The following is an 18,565-nucleotide window of genomic DNA, read 5'->3' on the forward strand; positions in this document are numbered from 1 at the left end:
AAAAGGAAAGCAATGCTGTCTAGGGCAAAATGGAGTCACAAACAAGATTTTGGGACTGTCCAACATGATCTTGTGAAGGACCTTTTGTATTAGCGGAAGAGAGAAGAAATTCATAGCGGAACATCCTTCTACAACAGAAACTCAAGGAATCCAGTTTCCAAACCAGAGGACTTGGCACTCTGAAACAGGACTTCCTAAGTTGTCTGTTCTAAGGGGAAGCAAACAGATTCACTTGTGGAGTACCCCACAAATGAGTAATGGCACGGAAAAACCTCTCTGTGCAACATCTACTCATGAGGATCTGTCCTGGATCTGCTGAAAGTGTCTGCCACTACATTCTTTTCTGAGAGGATATAGACTGCTTGAAGAACCAGCTGGTGGCAAACGTCAAAGTCCCATGCTACGAGGGCTAGTCTGCAAAGGTAGCAAGACTTTGCCTCCTTGCTTGTTTATGTACCACATAACCTTTGCTGATGTCAGAAAATACCCTGAGTGGTCCTGGAGACCAAAGATAATGCAGGTCACACTGTTGCAGACCACTACACTTGTTAACAATAAGTAAAAAGAAATAAAAATAGAAAATTGGAACCAAAATGTGAAATCCCGTCAGGAAAAGAAAGCTTAATAAGCCACATTGTAGGTTTCAGTATACTGAAACAGAAAATTTCCAGCTGCAGACTGGTTTAGGGAACCATTCCAAGCTCCCCGATCTGGAAATCTGGAAATCTGGAAAACAACTTGTGTTAAAAATATAATAAACGTGCAATGTCACTAGCAGACAACACGCCTTTCAAAAGAACACTGATGCTGACTTCTGACCAACAGGATAGGAATGAAGAACATAAAAAAAATTCTGGCTGTTATCCTCTGGGGAAAAAACACATCTGAAAACATTCTTGGAATATTTGATACCACTCTTCTTCAATAATGTAGTGAAATAATTTATGACATCAGCACCTGAAACTGAAGTAGCATGGCTGATATACAAACACCAAAAATGACAGTTCTTAATGTAAAAAGAAACGTGCAAACTTTCCAACAGAACATGTAGTGAACTAAATAATGGGAGGCAATTTCAGTACGTTGTAGCAAACTAATGAGTGCACAAAGCGGTATTACGAAGACAGCATGCTGTTAGGGGAAATAGAAACAAGATAAGTGCATAGCTGATTCTGCAGGTATGTTCTTATATCTGCAGCTGTTCTTTCTGTACAGCTTGCTTTAAAATGAGGCATCAATCAATCGCTTTCTATACTGTCATCCCTTAGGTAAGCAGAAGTTAATGGCATACAAAATCCAGCACCAATATATACATATTTTAAATAAGGGAAGACCTTCCACAGACCCAGGCAGTTAAAGACCTATAAGTCTGACCAGCCTCATATGCAAAGCCCTGGAAAGACTTACGGAACTAATCAATCAGGAAATAGGGAACCTCCAAACTGGACACATCTCAGTTTGTATTTGTCAAGGGCAGGTCATGTTTACTTAACTTGGCAGATTTTTTGAAAAGGTCACCAAAACAATGAATGAAGGCAAAATGGGACACACCATATACCTCAACCTGGCCAAAGCTTTTGATACAATTCCCCACTTAGGCAAAGTAGAAAAGCTAAACAAAACAAGAATAAAGCCCTATGTCACCCACTAGATTGACAACTGGCTCACAGATAGCACGCAGATAATTAAAACAGGGGAAATTACTTCCACAAAGAGACCAGTCACCAGTAAAGTACACCCGGGTTCTGTGCTGGGACTTCTCTTCTTTGGCATCTACTTTTCTGAAGTAAAAGACAATACCAAAGGGCTCCGTCTGACTAAATTTGAAGATGACTGCAAGCTAGCAGCAGTCACCAAATCCCCAAATGACTTAGCCATCCTGCAAGAAGTTCTGTCCCAAATAAATAACTGGTGCTAAATTCATAGACTGAAACTAAATGCCAAACAATGCATTACTCTGTCCTGTGGGAAGTCATCTACCCCATGGGACTACCACATTGACAATATGCCTCTAAGAGTTGACACAGTTGTTCAGGATTTGGAAACTTATGTAGACAGTGACCTAACCTTGAACCAACATGTGTCCATTGTTGTAAGAAAGTCCTTCTATATTGCACAGCTTATAAGAAAAGGGATTGTGTCCTACTCAGTCCTCATTAGGCCAATCAATTAAGTATAATGCCCATTTTGGCATGTATCTGTCCATACACAGGCAACAACTGGAATGCCCGCAGAGATACTTTACTAAAAGGATAAAAGGCCTATATAACATGTCCTACATGGACTGATTCAAAGCCCTATCATTATATTCTGTATCCTACAGATTGCTAAGAGGTGACCTGTGTCTGGCATATAGAGTATCCTCCGACCCATTACTGATGGATTTACTGCACTTCAGCAAGTCAAATGGCATCTGAAATACTCTGTCTAGGGATCACAACTGCTTCTTCACATCAACAGAATGGTTTGGCGGGACAGATATACCTTACAGAGGATATCACTGCTCTAGAACAGACTCCCCATCCACATAAAAATAGAAGTTATGTTCTTACCATAACGTTCCATGTTAGTTGTCTTCTTCTCGCCTTCTTTCTTGCTGGATGGGTTCGGAGCCGACCTCGGCTCCGACTCGGCCACTCTAAAGCTCGAGAGTTGGTTCCACCGGCTCGAGGCCCCTCTTATATCCCACAATGCTTGGCGTGAATTACCTCAGATCTCGTTTGTGAGCTAGGCCCAGCTAATAATATAACCAGGGAAAAAAACTGGAAAGGAGTCCACCTCTATACCAAAGGGAAAGAGAAAGGTGACCTAAACCTGATCTAGGAAAATATGCACAGCAGAGCATATACCTCTCGCAAAGAGGTGGTAGAAAGAGAGGTCACAATCAAACTCCTCTAGGTCTGTCCAGGCCAGGGGGAAGGAGGGGTGAAGAAAGAAGCGAGAAGAAGACAACTAACATGGAACGTTATGGTAAGAACATAACTTCTATATGTTAAGTTGTCTATCTCGCCTTCATTCTTGCTGGATGGGACCGCGTCCCTAGCACCTTGTCCCGGGTGGCCTAAAGTACAGTTTTGTACCTACCATAAATGTAGATGTTCGAAGATCCACATTGCTGCAGTCCTAACACTTGGGGTAGTCCGCTGTCCCAGTCGGCCCGAATACCAAAGTATAAGGCTGACGTCGGTCAAGGCGCATTTGTCTGACATCAGGACGTCAGGGTACAAATGCGCATGACCGACGTCATATCCTCAGTCTTTTCTTGCCCCAGATGTCAGAAGACCCTAAAAAGCTAAGGCCAAAACCAAAAAACACCAAAACACTCCTGTACCTAAAATATGTACAATATATACAAATTTACAAAAAATAGAACCTCACCCACACATCCACCCCTAAACACAGAGGGGAAGGAGGAGGAAATTGACTGCAGCAATGTGGATCTTCGAACATCTACATTTATGGTAGGTACAAAACTGTACTATGTTCTTCATCTCACATTGCTGCAGTCCTAACACTTGGGTAGAATCCCAAAGCAGAGGTAAGGGAGGATGGCTAAACTATAAAGAAGCAGGAGCTGCCAAAATGCCCTGCAACACAGCAGTGGCAAAACCAGCCCTGGACTTAGAATAGAGAGGAAGGTGGTAATGCTTGGAGAAAGTATGCACTGAACTCCAAGTAGCTGCCTCCAAAATATCCTTAGTTGCCACCCCCTTAGAAATGCTGTTGAAGTGGCAGTAGCCCTAGTGGAATGAGGCCTAATCCCAGCTGGAATCTCCTTGCCATGATGGGAGTAACAGAATGCAATGCAAAACCCAATCCACTTAGATATAGTTTGTTTTGACACAGGCTTGCCCTGGGAACTCAAAGCAAAAGAAACAAACAACTGCTGAGACTGCCTAAAATCCCTAGTCCTGCTTAAATAATAACGCAACTGTCTGTGTACATCTAAGGTGTGCAAAATCTTTTCCCCTATTTTGGGGATCTGCATAAAAGTAGGCAAATGAATAGTTTGGTTTAAAGCCACACTAGAAACCACCTTAGGCATAAATGAAGGATTAGTACGTAATGATACCCTATCCTTATGAAAAATCAAAAGGCTCAACCGCCATAAGGGCCTGCAATTCAGAAACCCTTCTTGCAGAAGTAATGGCCAACAAAAAGCAGTCTTCCATGACAAGTATTTCAACTCAGCAGTAGCCAAGAGGCTCAAAAGGTTGTAGAGTAAGTTTCTCCAACACAAAATTGAGGTCCCAAGCAGGAGTAGGAGCTCTACGTGGGGGTCTTACATTCTTTGCCCTCTAAGAAATTGCTTGAACAAAGGATGAGAAAACAATGGTGGGTCACAATCATAGTGAGCTGAAATTGCTGCAGCATGAATCTTAATGGAAGAGAAAGACAAACCCTTGTCCAATAGCTCAGTAAGATATTGAAGAGCCACACTCAAATTAGGCTCAGAAACATCCAAATCCTTTGCTGCACTCCAAAATAAAAATCTCTTCCATTTTTCTGCATACACTTTACGTGTACTAGGTCTTCTGGCTTCCATAATCACATTCAAAACTTGTTGAGGAAGTTGAGACCTGCTGTGGTTCAAAACAGAATATGCCAGGCTGTTAGATGAAGAGAGTGAAGCTTGACATTGAGTAGATGACCGTCCCTCTGAGACAAAAGGTGTGGAATTAAAGGTAAAGGCCATGGAGGCTTTCTTACCAGATTCCTCAGTAATGGGTACCAGTGTTGTCGAGGCCAATCTGGAGCTATCAAAATCATCCTTGGCTTGTCTTGTCTGACCTTTAGGAGTACCTTTGGGAGGAGAGGCAGAGGTGGAAAGGCATACACATGAAGATTTTCCAACTGAACGAAAAAGCATCCACTTTCCAAGCTGTGTGATGAAACCTTTCGTGCAAAACTTTGGCAGCTGGTGGTTTAGTGGAGAAGCGAACAGATCTATGTCTGGAGTTCCCCATGACACTGTCAATTTTGAAATACATGAAGATCCAGTTTCCACTCGTGGGGATCCATGATTTGCCTGCTTAACACATCTGCTAAGGAGTTCTGTGCTCCTGGCAGAAACCTTGCCTGAAGAGTAAGCTGCAAGCTGAGCGCAGTCTCCCACAAAATCATTGCTTGCCTGCATAGAGGATAAGAATGTGTTCCCCCTTGCTTGTTGATATACCACATGACAGTTGTGTTGTCTGTTAGAATCAACACCTGCCCTGGAAGAAGTAACTCCTTGAAAGCCATCAATGCAAACTGGACTGCTAACATCTCCTTCATGTTGATATGTAGATGCTGTAGTCTGGCAGGCCACTTGTCTTGTATCCACTTTCCATTCAGATGAGCTCCCCAAGCTATGTCTGAGGCATCTGTCGTCAGAATCTGACTCGCCTCTGGCCGGGTCACAGAGAGTCCCTTGTTTAGGTGACATTCCTGAGCCCACCACAAAAATTCCTTTTGAATGCAAGGTATTATTTGAATGACAGTGTCCAGATCCTGGCAGTGCTGTGTCCATACATTTTGAGATACCATTGTAGCTTCCTCATATGCAGTTTGGCATTGGGAAGCACCAGAATACAAGATGCCATGAACCCTAATGCTTGAAGGACTGTCCTTGCAGTCAGCACGGACTGATGAGATAGTTGATGGAAGTAAAGGGATAGACTCTTTTGTTTGTCCGGGGTTAAAAAGGCCATCTGGGCTGCTGTATTCAGTCTCACACCCAGAAAGCACATGTCTTGAGAGGGTACTAGACTGGACTTTATTTCGTTCACAGAATACCCCAGGCATCTTAGCACTGCTATCACATATTCCAGATGCTGAAGAAGCTCGTCCTTTCTTGAGCCAGAATCAGACAGTCGCCCAAGTAAGGATAGATTTGTATTCCTTTTAGCCTGAAAAAGCTACAACTGGAGCCAGAACTTTTGTGAATACTCTGGGCAGTAGATAAGCCAAAGGGCAATGCAGAGAACTGATAATGTGAATTTCCAGCTCGGAAACGCAGATACTTCCTGCAACTGAGTCTGATAGGCAAATGAAGGTAAGCCTCCTTGAGATCTAAAGTTACCATCCAGTGATCTTTGCCCAGCAGAGGTAAAAGCTGTTGTAACGTCAACATTTTGAACTTGGGAATGTCCAAATAAGTGTTGAGGATAGACAAATCCAAAATTGGTCTCCACGTGTTCCCCTTTTTTGGTACTAGGAACAGGCGAGAATAAAATCCTAGGCCCCTTTCTGGTACAGGAACTGGCTGAATGGCCCCTATCTGGAGCAACAGAGAAATTTGCTTGTGAGCCTCTTTTCTTTGTATAGGAGGAATGTCTGGCATGCCTTTGAAAGGAGGCAAGGTATGGAAATAAAACCTGTAACCGTGGTGAACGATATCCAATACCCATCTGTCTTGGGTAATAACACTCCAATTTTCTTTGAAAAGTGCCAGCCTTCCTCCCAAAGGTGCTGCCAGACGAGAAGGCTCTGGCAGCTGAAAAGGCAAGTCATTGGGTCTGCTTACGAAAGGACTGACCCCTGCCCTCACCAGAAAACTGGGCAGGCGAACTGCCTGTTCTAGGCCTAAAAGAACCTTGAGCTCTGCCCCTACCACGCCACGTCTAGATCTACCCCTAGACTGAGAATCATAAGAAGGATAAGTCCACCCCTTAGTAGGCCAATTTCTACTAAACTTTGGAGGCTGAACCTGCAAAAAATCTTTAACAGTCTGCATAGACTTAGCCTTGTCCTCCATTTTCTTTAAAACTGCTTCCACAGGCGCACCAAATAACACATCAGATTGTAAAGGAGCATCTAAAATCCTTGTCTTTACATGTTCAGCTAAATTCTGATCCCTCAGCCAGGCGTGCCTGCGAAGAACAGAACCAGTGGCTGCCACCCTCAAGAGGCCTGTACAGCATCAAAACCACATTGCAAGGAATGCTTACCCACCTGTTCAGAAACATGAACCAAATCCTGCAACTCTTTACACTCAATACCTTCCGCCAGAGCATCTACCTTAGACTTCAATTGTGAAAGGAGATAATTTTGGTATTTCAACATGTGAAACTGGCAATTCAAAGCCCTCATGGCTAAAGTGGAAGAAGTATACACCTTTTTCCGCCATCTATCCAAAGCCCTTGCCTCTTTATCAGAAGGAACAGGATTTTTAACAACAGAAGCCTTAACACCTGTAGGGCCCTGAGAAACAGTTTCTGGGTCTGCCCTAGGACTCTTAAAAAGATACTTATGAGCTTCAGGCACCCTATAATACCTGTCCGGTTTAACTGGGGCAGGAGGCAAAGAATCAGGGTTCAGGGAAGCCTCTGCAAAAACATCCTCTACCACATCCAGAACAGGAGGTATAGCTAAAGGCCTATGCTGGGGTAGAAACAAAATTCCCTAAGCCTTTCCTAGAATCAGTGAAATCTTGACCTTCCCATTTAAAATGCTCCTCATGGAATGAAGAGTCTCTGAAAAGAAAAATCCTCAGGAGGAGAAGTCAAGGTGTAGAATCATCTACATCAGAATCAGAATAAGGAGGATACTCCTGCAAGTCTTCAGTCAAGACTCAGAAGCCTCCCAACACTGCTCAAAACTCTCAAGCTCAGGTTCCACCCTAGGCCTCTTATCAGGGGGGGGTAAAGAACCTCTAATCATAGTAATCAAATCTTCTGCCATTTTAAGCATATGTTTCTTAGGCAGAGACCCTGAAGAACTAGGGGAGACCCCACTGAAGTTAACCCTGGCCGGCCTCTAGAAGGAGCCTTGGAAACAGAAGGAGAGGGCCTAACCACCTTAGGAAGGGAGGGGAGAACAGCTACCTGAGAAGCCCCTTCAGCCTGGCCTACCTCCTGAGAGGACACATCTTGTAACAGTAAAGTCTCACCCTGAGAATCCAAAGGAACTTCTGGTAGAACCACCGGCTCCACCGAGCCCTCTAAAGAACCGACGTCCGGGACAGACGGTTCTTCCACCCTAGGCTTCGCTGCTTTGTCTTTGCGCTTTTTAGACGAAGCGGGCGTCGGAGCATCCGACGGCATGTTGTAATTACAACGCTTCCCAAAACTAACCTGGCACAATCTAATCTTCTCCTAATAGTGCTTGTTAAATCTAGCACAAGAGCGACAGCCAACAACGCCGTGCTCAGGCCCTAAGCAAGGTATACACAATGTATGGTAATCTCTATGAGGTATCTGTTTCCCACAAGAAATACAGTTATTCACTTTTTCTGACATCCGTAAAATACTGAGGCAAGAAAACCAAAATATTCCCAACGGGTACTTAGCCAACTTTGATTCGGTCTGAAACTCCGACTTCAGAAAATTTCAGAACGCCAACCTGCACTCGCAATACTGCTTCTGCATCGGACCATGCAGCAAAAAAGACTGAGGATATGACGTCGGTCATGCGCATTTGTACCCTGACGTCCTGATGTCAGACAAATGCGCCTTGACCGACGTCAGCCTTATACTTTGGTATTCGGGCCGACTGGGACAGCGGACTACCCCAAGTGTTAGGACTGCAGCAATGTGAGATGAAGAACATCGGAACAGACTCTTGAGAACAGTGGAACCAAAGTTAGCTCTATGCCTAGAAGCTAAATCCAACTTATAATGTGAAATGAAAGTGTGAGGAGTAGCCCAAGTAGCCGCTGCACAAATGGTGTCAATAGGCAGTCTGTCTTGGAAGGCTATAGAAGTAGCCAAAGCTCTGGTGGAATGGGCTTTAGGTTTGTTAGGCAGCTTTTGGTGTCTTATTTCATAGACAAAGGAAATTAGAGATGTCAGCCATCTAGATAATGATACCTTGGAAACAGCAAGTCCCTTTCTGCCTTCTGCATAAGAGACAAACAGCTGGTCAGATTTTCTGAATTGTTTGGTTCTATCCAAATAGTACCTTAACTGACGATGAACATCAAGCCAATGTAATTTTTGTTCAGACCTATTAGAATATTCTGGAAAGAACACAGGAAGGTCAATGCTTTGATTTAGGTTAGAAGCAGAGGCTACCTTAGGTAAAAAGGACGGGTTGGTTTGTAAGGATACCCTGTCTTTGTGGAACAACAGATATGGTGGTCGACAGCTGAGTGCCTGAAGTTCTGAAACTCTTCTAGCTGAAGTAATAGCTACCAGAAAGAGAGTCTTCCATGATAGCAAATTTAAAGAACAGGAAGCTGCAGGTTCGAAAGGGGGGAGAATCAAAGAACTGAGAACTAAATTAAGGTCCCAAGGAGGAGGAGGATTTCTTATAGGAGGTCTGAGTAGAAAAACTCCCTTCAAAAAGGCTTTGCAAAGCTTGTGGGACATTATGGCAGACTCTGAAAGGCCAACATGAAAGTTAGATATAGCTGCCAATTGAACTTTAAGAGTAGAAGGAGATGAACCTGCATGAAAGAGTTCAGCTAGAAAATCAAGAACCATATGGATGGGAGCAGTGAAAGGATCCAAGTCCCTTCCTTGAGCCCAATAGGCGAAACGTTTCCATTTACTCAGATAAATCTTTCGAGTGGAAGATTTATGGGAAGCTATTAAAATATCTCGAACAGAGTGAGATATTTGAGGAAGCCTGGCTAAGGTTGGAACTGGAGGAACCAAGCAGTGAGGTTCAGAGAGGGGAGGGAGCGATGCAACTGACCCGACTGATGGATCAAAAGATCTGGAACTAGGTCCAGATGCCAAGGTTGCTCCAACAGAAATTGATGCAGAAAGGGGAACCAAACTTGTCGAGGCCAGTAAGGAGCAATGAGGATCAACGAGGCCTTCTGAGTGATAGCTTTCTGTATCACTTGAGAGATTAGTGGGAAGGGAGGAAATGCATACAGAAGTCCCCGAGGCCAAACTTGGACTAGAGCTTCTCTGCTGGGCTGGCCTGGTAATGGGAATAGGGTGAAATAATCTCTGCACTTGCTGTTTTGGGGAGTAGCAAAAAGATCGCAGCAAGGCTGACCCCACTTGAGAAAAATTTCTCTCACAACAGAGTCTTTCAGAGACCACTCGTGAGGCATGAGAATAGCTCTGCTCAACTTGTCCGCGATTTGATTGGACTTCCCGGGGATGTGCGTTGCTATCAGAAACCGCTGAGAAGAAATCGCCCATTGCCACAGTCTGAGTGCTTCTCTACATAGGGGATAGGACCTGGTTCCGCCTTGTTTGTTGATATACCACACTACAGACATATTGTCCGTCTGGATTGCTATCGTTTCCACGGGAAGAGAGTCTTGAAGGGCTTGCAACGCTAAAAGCACTGCTCTCATCTCTAGAACATTTATGTGCAAGTGGCATTCGTCTGGTTGCCATGTGCCCTGGACAGTTCTGCCCTGATAATGCCCCCACCCGATCAGGGAGGCCCGCTGTCAGAGTAGCAACCGGAGGAAGGAACAAAGGGTCTTCCCAAGAAGAGCTGAGGGGAAGACATCCACCACTGAAGATGATTCTTGCATTTTTGCGTAATCATAATGGTGTGGGACATTGGAAGTTGCTGGTATGACCATTGTGTGAAGAGCATCCACTGAAGGATTCTCATGTGGAATCTGGCTAATGGAAGTAGAGGAATGGCAGCCGCCATAATCCCCAATACTTTCAGAACTAAGCTGGCTTTGACTCTGTTGCTGCTGAAGAGGAGCGAGACCAGTTTGTGTATGTCTACTATTCTCTGATCTGTTAGTCTCGCAGACATGTTGACTGTGTCTAGATTTGCGCCTATGAAGGTAATAGTACGACAAGGCGACAAAACAGACTTTTCGCAATTTATTGAAATGCCTAAGTTTTGACAAATGCGAAAGGTGTAGTCCCTGGCCAGTAGAAGAAGATGCTTGGTGGGAGCTGTGAGGAGCCAGTCGTCCAAATATGGAAGCACCTGGAATCCTTGACGTCTCAGGTGAGAAGCTACCACTGCCATGCATTTGGTAAACACCCGGGGGGCAGTGGTGAGACCAAAGGGCAGGGCCCTGAATTGAAAATGACTGGTTCCCAGCCTGAAGCGGAGGAATCTTCTGGAGCGCCTGTTCATTTTATATGATAGTACGCATCCTGAAGGTCTATAGAGCACATCCAGTTTTCCTTTCCCAATAGGGGAAGGATGGACTGTAGCGTGACCATCCAAAATCTTGTTTTCTTGACCGACTTGTTCAAGATACTGAGATCCAAAATTGGTCTCCAGTCCCCTGTTTTCTTTGGAACTAAAAAGAACCTGGAGTAGATTCCGGATCCTTGCTGGTCTGCTGGAACTGGTTGATTGTTTTGCAAGCAGCTTTGAAATTTCCAAAGCTGCAAGATCCCTTTGAGCGGGTGGAACATCTGGAAGGGATTTTTTTGATTGGTTTGGAATGCAAACGAAGGGAATGGAATAGCCTTCGGAAATGATGGACTGTACCCACTTGTCTTGAGTTAGGGATAGCCAGGCTTCTGGGTACAGTGACAATCTTCCCCCGACTGCCTCCTAAGGTGGACAGTCGGGCAACACCTCAGGGGTGCTGAAAGGGCTTATCGGAAAAAGTTTCTTGATTGCCCTGGTTCTGCGGGCCCCCTCTGCCTCTGGGGCGACGTCTACCATTATTGTTCCCTCCTCTGCCTCTGGAGGGGAACCGACTTTGTGCATCAGGCAAATTCCCTTGAGATTGTTTACGGAACCACATTTTCCCACTTTTCTGGCCTTTGGGGTAAGGTCTAGAAGGAGTAGAAAAACGGACTCCGACGGCAGATAGAGTTTTGCCATCCGTCTCGCACCTAGTCAAGGTTTCTTTCACTTGAGGACCAAAGAGAGATGATCCATCAAACGGGGAATTAGTGAAAGACGTTTTAAAGGGGTCCGCGAAATTGCATAGTCGCATCCAGGCATGCCGGCGTAAGGCTACACCTGTCCCTGCGGCTCTACTCGCTCCATCAGCCGCATATGAAAGGAGGCGCATGGAGGAGTTAGCTATAGAATTCAAGGTAGTCAGCTGGGCGTTCATCTTGTCTTGAAAACCTGTAGCTGTAGGATCCTTCAACATCTCACTCACTTCCTTGATCAAATCTCTCTGGAGACGAGTGAAATGGCACAAGTAGTTCAGCGAATGCATTGCAAAGGTCACTGACGAAAACATCCGCTTCCCGTACCTGTCCATAGACCTAGATTCCTTGTTAGGGGGATGGACAGGCACTGAAGGATCAGCTAGTTCCTTCTTGGTGGCAGCAGCTACCACCATAGCATCCACAGTAACTCCTTTGGTCAGAAATTGTTTATCAGTGGGTGCTGTTATAAACTTAGAAGGTCTCCTGGGGGTAGGGTCCACTGAGTCATGAGCAGTCCAGGCTTTCTTTGCTACCACCTGCATGAGGGGGTCAAAGGGGGGGGGGACACCCAGGAGGTGGAAGGGCAAGAGCCAAACGCCTCAAGATACACAGATTCATCCTCCGAAGGGTTAAGGGCTGGCCAATTTCCCCTCTGCTTAAGGATCTCTAGAATGTCTGCAAAGGAGACATCTTCAGAAGGGGAACGGGGGGGAACCCTCGGAATCTTCTAAATCTGTGTCAGAGGTGACAGACTCAGGTGAGTCTATGTGTTTCCTCTTACACTTTCTCTTCCTAGGGGGCTCCCCTGCCAAATCAGGAGAGGCCTCGGAAGAGGATGAAATCCCCACAGGGGATTCTTGAAGAGTTGGCTCTCTGCGGTCAGGGATGAGGGAGAGAGTAGACATCACCTAAGGCACCGAAGAGGGAGGGGCGGACGGAGCCGACTGTGGAGTTGAACCAGGTTCCAACACACTCCGCATGACCTCGAATGCACCCCTGTCAGGCAGAGCCAGAGGTCCCCGCTCCGAGAAGCTGAGAACCTCCCTCGGCACAGACAGAGATGGCTCCGAGGCCGATGTCGGAGCCGAACTCACCAGCGCCGAAGCACCGAGAGGGAGAGGGGGGTCGGACAAGGGTCCGATGCCACTCACCCCCTCGGAGCCGACGAGGGAAGTCCGGCGCCGAGATTCTTCAAAAGAAGAAATCGGAGCCGACGACGGAGCCGAAGACAAATGTATCGGCTCCGACGCTACCACAGTCTCGGTTCTGAGACGCCTGCCCGAGCTCAAAGGAGTCGGAGGAGGAATATTTAGAGGAATAGGTAGAGGCATCAACTGATGAGTCGGGCTCTGAAGCATTTGGGCCAGTGCCTCGGACTTTAGAAGTCGACTCACTACCCTCTGGAGGTCATGATCAGAGAGCCTCGATGACCTAGAGGAGTGAGATCTGTGGCTCCGTTCAGACAGCAAGGGAGATGCTGGAGCCGAATGAACGGAGCCAAGGGATGGTGACCTCGACCTCTTTCTAGATGTCGGCTCCGATGGTCTGATCGAGCCACCCAGGAATCTCAATACCTCGGCTCCAGCCGAGCCGAGGGAACCACAGAAACTGTAGTCAAAGACTCATCGGCTCCAGCCGGAGCCGATGTAGCAGGAGGCTTCGGCCTTAGGCCTCGACTCAGACACTGGAGTCGAGGTCTTAGAAGCCTTGGAAGGTTTTCCGATGAAGCAGTTAGGGAACCTTCAGGCTTGAGCAAACCCCTTAGGATGAGTTTGTTCTTTCTTTCCTGCAGGACTCTGGGGCTGAAGCCATGGCATACAGCACAAGAGTCCTGCAGGTGTAAAGGTCCCAGGCAGTACACACAAGAAGTGTGACCGTCTGTCAGAGACATTTTCTGACAGCACGAGTCACACTTCTTGAAGCCTGAGACCTTTGAATTCTTGGACATTTTCAAGGAGCCGAAGTGTAATCACCACACAAAACACACACACACCGATTACACTATCAGAAAAGATAAATTAAACTAAAAGCTAAAGAAAATTAGTTAGTTTATATAAATAAATCCCTAAAAACACATACACACCACTATTAGGGAGGAGGGCCCGAAGGCCTAAGGAAAGAACTTATCAGTTCTTGTGGGAAAGGGGCTGGATAAGGGTAGGAAGGATAATATCCACTACACTATAACTAAAGAAGAAAGGGCTAAGCTAAAAAGGGGTTTAAAAGTTATTAAACCTGCTTTAATACCACTGACCTGAGCCGGTAGAAAAAACAACACCTTGATCGCTGTAGCAGCAAACGAGATCTGAGGTAATTCACGCCTAGCATTGTGGGATATAAGAGGGGCCTCGAGCCGGTGGAACCAACTCTCGAGCTTTAGAGTGGCCGAGTCAGAGCCGAGGTTGGCTCCGAACCCATCCAGCAAGAATGAAGGCGAGATAGACAACTTAACATCAAAGTTTATCCCTGTCGACATTCAAGTGCAACCTAGGTCTATGGATGGAAAACAGAAAATTTACCCCAGGACTATCCGGTACTACTAATGGACAAAGGCAGCTCCTAAATGCTTTATCTCTCAAATTATCTATGGTATGACTATTCATATAATTCTCTACCATTGGATGGGTAAGGCCATAATACAACCAAGTTGCATAGGTTATTTTGAGCATAAATAGGGAAACAGGCTAGCCTTAAATTTGCCTGCAAGGGCAGCTAGCCTAGTGCTTACTTATTTATAACAGATATATAACATATATTCTAACTACTGCACAAACTATGTTGATTCCATTCTCAGCTGCTAGAGTACAATGGTGTCAAATACTATAAAAATTAAATTCTTACATGTACATAACACATAAATGTACCTGTGTTCACCTCTACAGCCTGGTGAAATAAGTTGATTATCCAGTGAGTAGATTTACACTTCAGATGAAATCCAACTTTTTCAGTAGAACAATTTGTGCATTTCTATAACTTCTAAATACAAAATTTGCATTTATATAGTCCACAATTTCAACAAAATTGCTGCTTATTGCAATGCCACAATTATGCCAAACTGTACAGTATGAACTACCTGTAGTTAGCTATTCAGTCAGACTATACTGCATTTTTCTGTATATATTAAAACAAATGTCAGAAATGATGATCTTTCAGCTACAGTCTCTTCACATTATTCAATATGCTGGATAACAGTCACTGATGCAACAGAAGGTAAGAAATACAGAAACTATGACATTAAACAAAATTATACAATTCTTTCTCTAAAACGTGCACGCTGATTGGCCAGCCCAACCAGCGTGCCCGTTGTAAATCCCTCAATATACTAACGGAAAAAGGTCCGGTCGCCCGGACTTTTTCCGTTAGTATAAAACACTGTCTTGCTATGTTAAAGGAGTTTAACATAGTGACACAGGTTTAAAAAAAGCAATGGAGATCTCTGTTGCTTTTTTTTAAAGCTGTCTCGCTATGTTAAACTCCTTTAACATAGCGACACAGTGTATAAAAAGCAACGGAGTTCTTGCGATCTCTGTTGCTTTTTTTTTTTAAACCTGTCTCGCTATGTTAAATGGGTTTAACATAGCGAAACAGCTTTAAAATAAATAACGGAGATCTCCGTTGCTTATTTTAAAGCTGTCTCGCTATGTTAAACCCATTTAACATAGTGAAACAGTAAAAAGCAAAGGAGATCTTGCGTTCTCCATTGCTTTTGCCCACAGCTCTGATGTACTGCGTAGGCATGCGCAGTACATCAGAACTGCCGCGGATGCCAGACAGCTGTGGAAGGGCAACAAAGAGGCATTATACAATGCCATTATTTAAGAAAAGTAATTATTTCTTTTTTTAAATAATGTCATTGTATAATAGCAATAACCCGCTTCGCCCTCGGGACCAAACCACGCCAACCGTGGTTAAATCCCGCATTACCCACACCCAGGCGTGGGTTATTGCTATAGTATTCAATGATGCCCTGAAGAATCAGCAAATTAAACCATACCCACGTTTGAAAAATAATGCACTATATATATGACAATAACTATATATCACAGCTTGAGATACATGCTTCCAATTTAAAGTCGCAATCTTGAAAGCTCCTACAAATGCCGGTCATCTTTATCCTGTATAATTTTATATGTGAATTCTAATTTAATTCTATACATTATTTTTTGAATGTGGTCAAGAAAAAAAAAATCCTGAAACTTCTCACTTCCATACTTCACTGATCAAAACTCATGGCAAAACAGTTCTAAAAAAAATCTGCACTATTTGTAAGTTTTAACAAAATGACTGAAGTTTTGTAGGCAGTTTGCTAAAACCCTGCAGTGTAGTCATTTGCAGCAGAGATTTCAGCTCCTTATAACATTTTATCTAAGAAAAAGAAAAAAGAAAAATGACTACTACTATTAAGTCCAATACTAAATATAACCTGCTCTGTCTTTCTCTGACCACAGACCAGATCATTTACAGAAAGAAGGATTTAAGACATGTTTTTAAAGAAACCAAGTATTGATTAACTTTAATTCAGTAGTACTGGAAAGAAATGATTGCATGTCAAAAACGTTTATACTTGTGCCAGGAAACATAGTCAAGTACGTGGAACATGGGGAAATGTTAAGGCAGTGAATTCACTAAGATCAAGCACAGAGCTACAGTATTTACCTTGTTCATGCCTAATTAAGGAGGCTGTGAGTACCCAGATGCATGGGCCACGACACACACACATATGACTACCAGTTCATAATGTAGAACATACTTCTTTGCAATCAAACTTAATTATCAGTGAAGCTCATCCATTACAGCATCATGATATTCTTCAAAGTAAGCTAAAACAGTAATGGTGCAACATTTCATAGATTCATAGATTCATAGATTAGTACTAAGCTAACTGCCCTTGTGAGCCATTTTAAGCCTAGCCAATTATCCCTTGTGAGACTCAAACCCTACACCTTGTGTTTGTAAGGCAAACACCTTAACCATTAGGCCACCCTCCCAGAGCTCACTACATGTTGCTAGTCACCTTCACATCAATAAATACGCTAATGCAAAGGTGACTATGAGATGAAAGTACATAACAATCTTAAAAACATAATGTAATGTATATGGGCAGCATTAAGTGCAACACTATTGAAGATCTCCAGGTTCATTCACCTACCTTTAGCTTTTTACAAATCAAACTGGCAAAAAGTCTCAGAGCATGTTCTTAGAAGACTGTTTTTCTATTTTAAATTATTCACAGTATAAATTACAATCAGCTTTGACAGCCAGCTCTTTCTGTAACCAGCATACTATTATTATGAGGCTAGTCAGATAAATGCAAAGCATTTTTAATGGGGAAGACAGACTATAGAAGGAATAAAAAAGGACAGAAAATAACAACAAAAGTACAAAAGAAGCAAAGCATATTTCGCGCCCTTTGCCAAAATGGTATAGTTTCTGTTTGTATAGCTATTTATGGAAGCATCCATCGTTACTAAATGACACTCCTTCCAGGAATGGGGAAAGGGTGTTTAGGACAGGTTAACTGATGTGTGGTGTATATCAGAGACATGATAACCAGGCTGAATGTAAATGACACTGGTCACAGCAGAAGTTCCATCTAGGAAAGACATTGAACTGTGAGGAATCCCGAGATGTATACTTAAATAGAAGTAGGAAAGTAAATGGATCATTCAGACTGTGGCTTTAGGCCAAAAGAAATGGCCATCCATGACACACTATACCAGCGATAAAGACAGTTTACTGTTGATGAACTACCTCACATAACAGTGAAGAGTTTCACAAGTGTGTGTCACTTAAACCGCTAGAACACAGTAATATTTAAAGCGTAGGCAAACTTACTGTAGCTGTTAGGCCAAAAAAGTTTCAGAACACCACCAAGTCAACAACTTCATTCTATACATAGGAGTGGCAAAAATAACTGTGCCAGCATATCTCAAGTGTGCAGATTCCAAAGCACAAAGAAAACAGGACAGGAATTCTACTATGTAGTTCAAAACAACTGAGCTGAAATCACAAAAGCTGTGCAAAAAAACAGCTTGCCTGCATGAAAAAATGCATCTGAACTTACAAGCTGTTGTAAAAACTAACAATAAGCATTTTTGTGGGGGAGGGGGGGGCATGCTCCCTGCTCCTTCACACCTTCATTACTTTATCACACTCACTTCTGAGGTTACTGTACCCTTAAGTAACAGATGTCGCTGATGGGCTACATTAAAACTCTCTTTCTCCTTCTCTAGGAGGCTGAAAGACTGACCACCCCCAACACCAACATATACAAGCATTACAGTCTTACTTGTATGTGAATAAAGTTATAATGACAGCATTTATTAAATCTCAAGTTGTTATTCTCAAGCAACTGCAATATGAGCTCAGGCATTCTGTGCAATGGCATGTAAGCCCAAGACAAGGACAGTTTAAAGGTAGAAACAAATACCACGGTAACAAGAAAAGAGCACACTCCCTAAGCAGTCTAGAATTACAATATCCTTTCTGGCAAACAAGACTCAAACACAGGGCTCTCAGTGTGATAATACAATCCATAACCATTCAAATACATACAGGTCTACATAACCCTTAAGAAAATACTTGCTCACAACTTAGCAATGAAGTTTCCATTTAGAGGAAGTGAATACTTAAGTTATCAGCAAGAACTCTGACTTGTATACATAGGTGATATCTTCCTTAATTATCCTGCAACAGTGCAAGTTTGCTTGAGTTCTTCAGAATTCCCTCAGGGAAGAATAAGAAAAAATACAGGTGTGTAAGAACACCCATAACAGTAGATGTTTGATTAGATCACTGTTGCAATA

General features: G+C 43.7%; 1 protein-coding gene across 2 annotated transcripts in view; it reads right to left on the reverse strand.

Annotated features, from left to right (window-relative positions):
• The window catches only part of EXOC2 (exocyst complex component 2), a 2,261,550-nt gene that overhangs the window by 1,639,126 nt on the left and 603,859 nt on the right, over positions 1 to 18,565 (reverse strand). The gene's annotated exons all lie outside the window — the stretch shown is intronic.

The sequence above is a fragment of the Protopterus annectens genome, chromosome 3.part0 (genome assembly GCF_019279795.1).
Source record: "Protopterus annectens isolate FY-2018-M chromosome 3.part0, PAN1.0, whole genome shotgun sequence".
Classification (NCBI taxonomy): Eukaryota; Metazoa; Chordata; order Ceratodontiformes; family Protopteridae; genus Protopterus; species Protopterus annectens.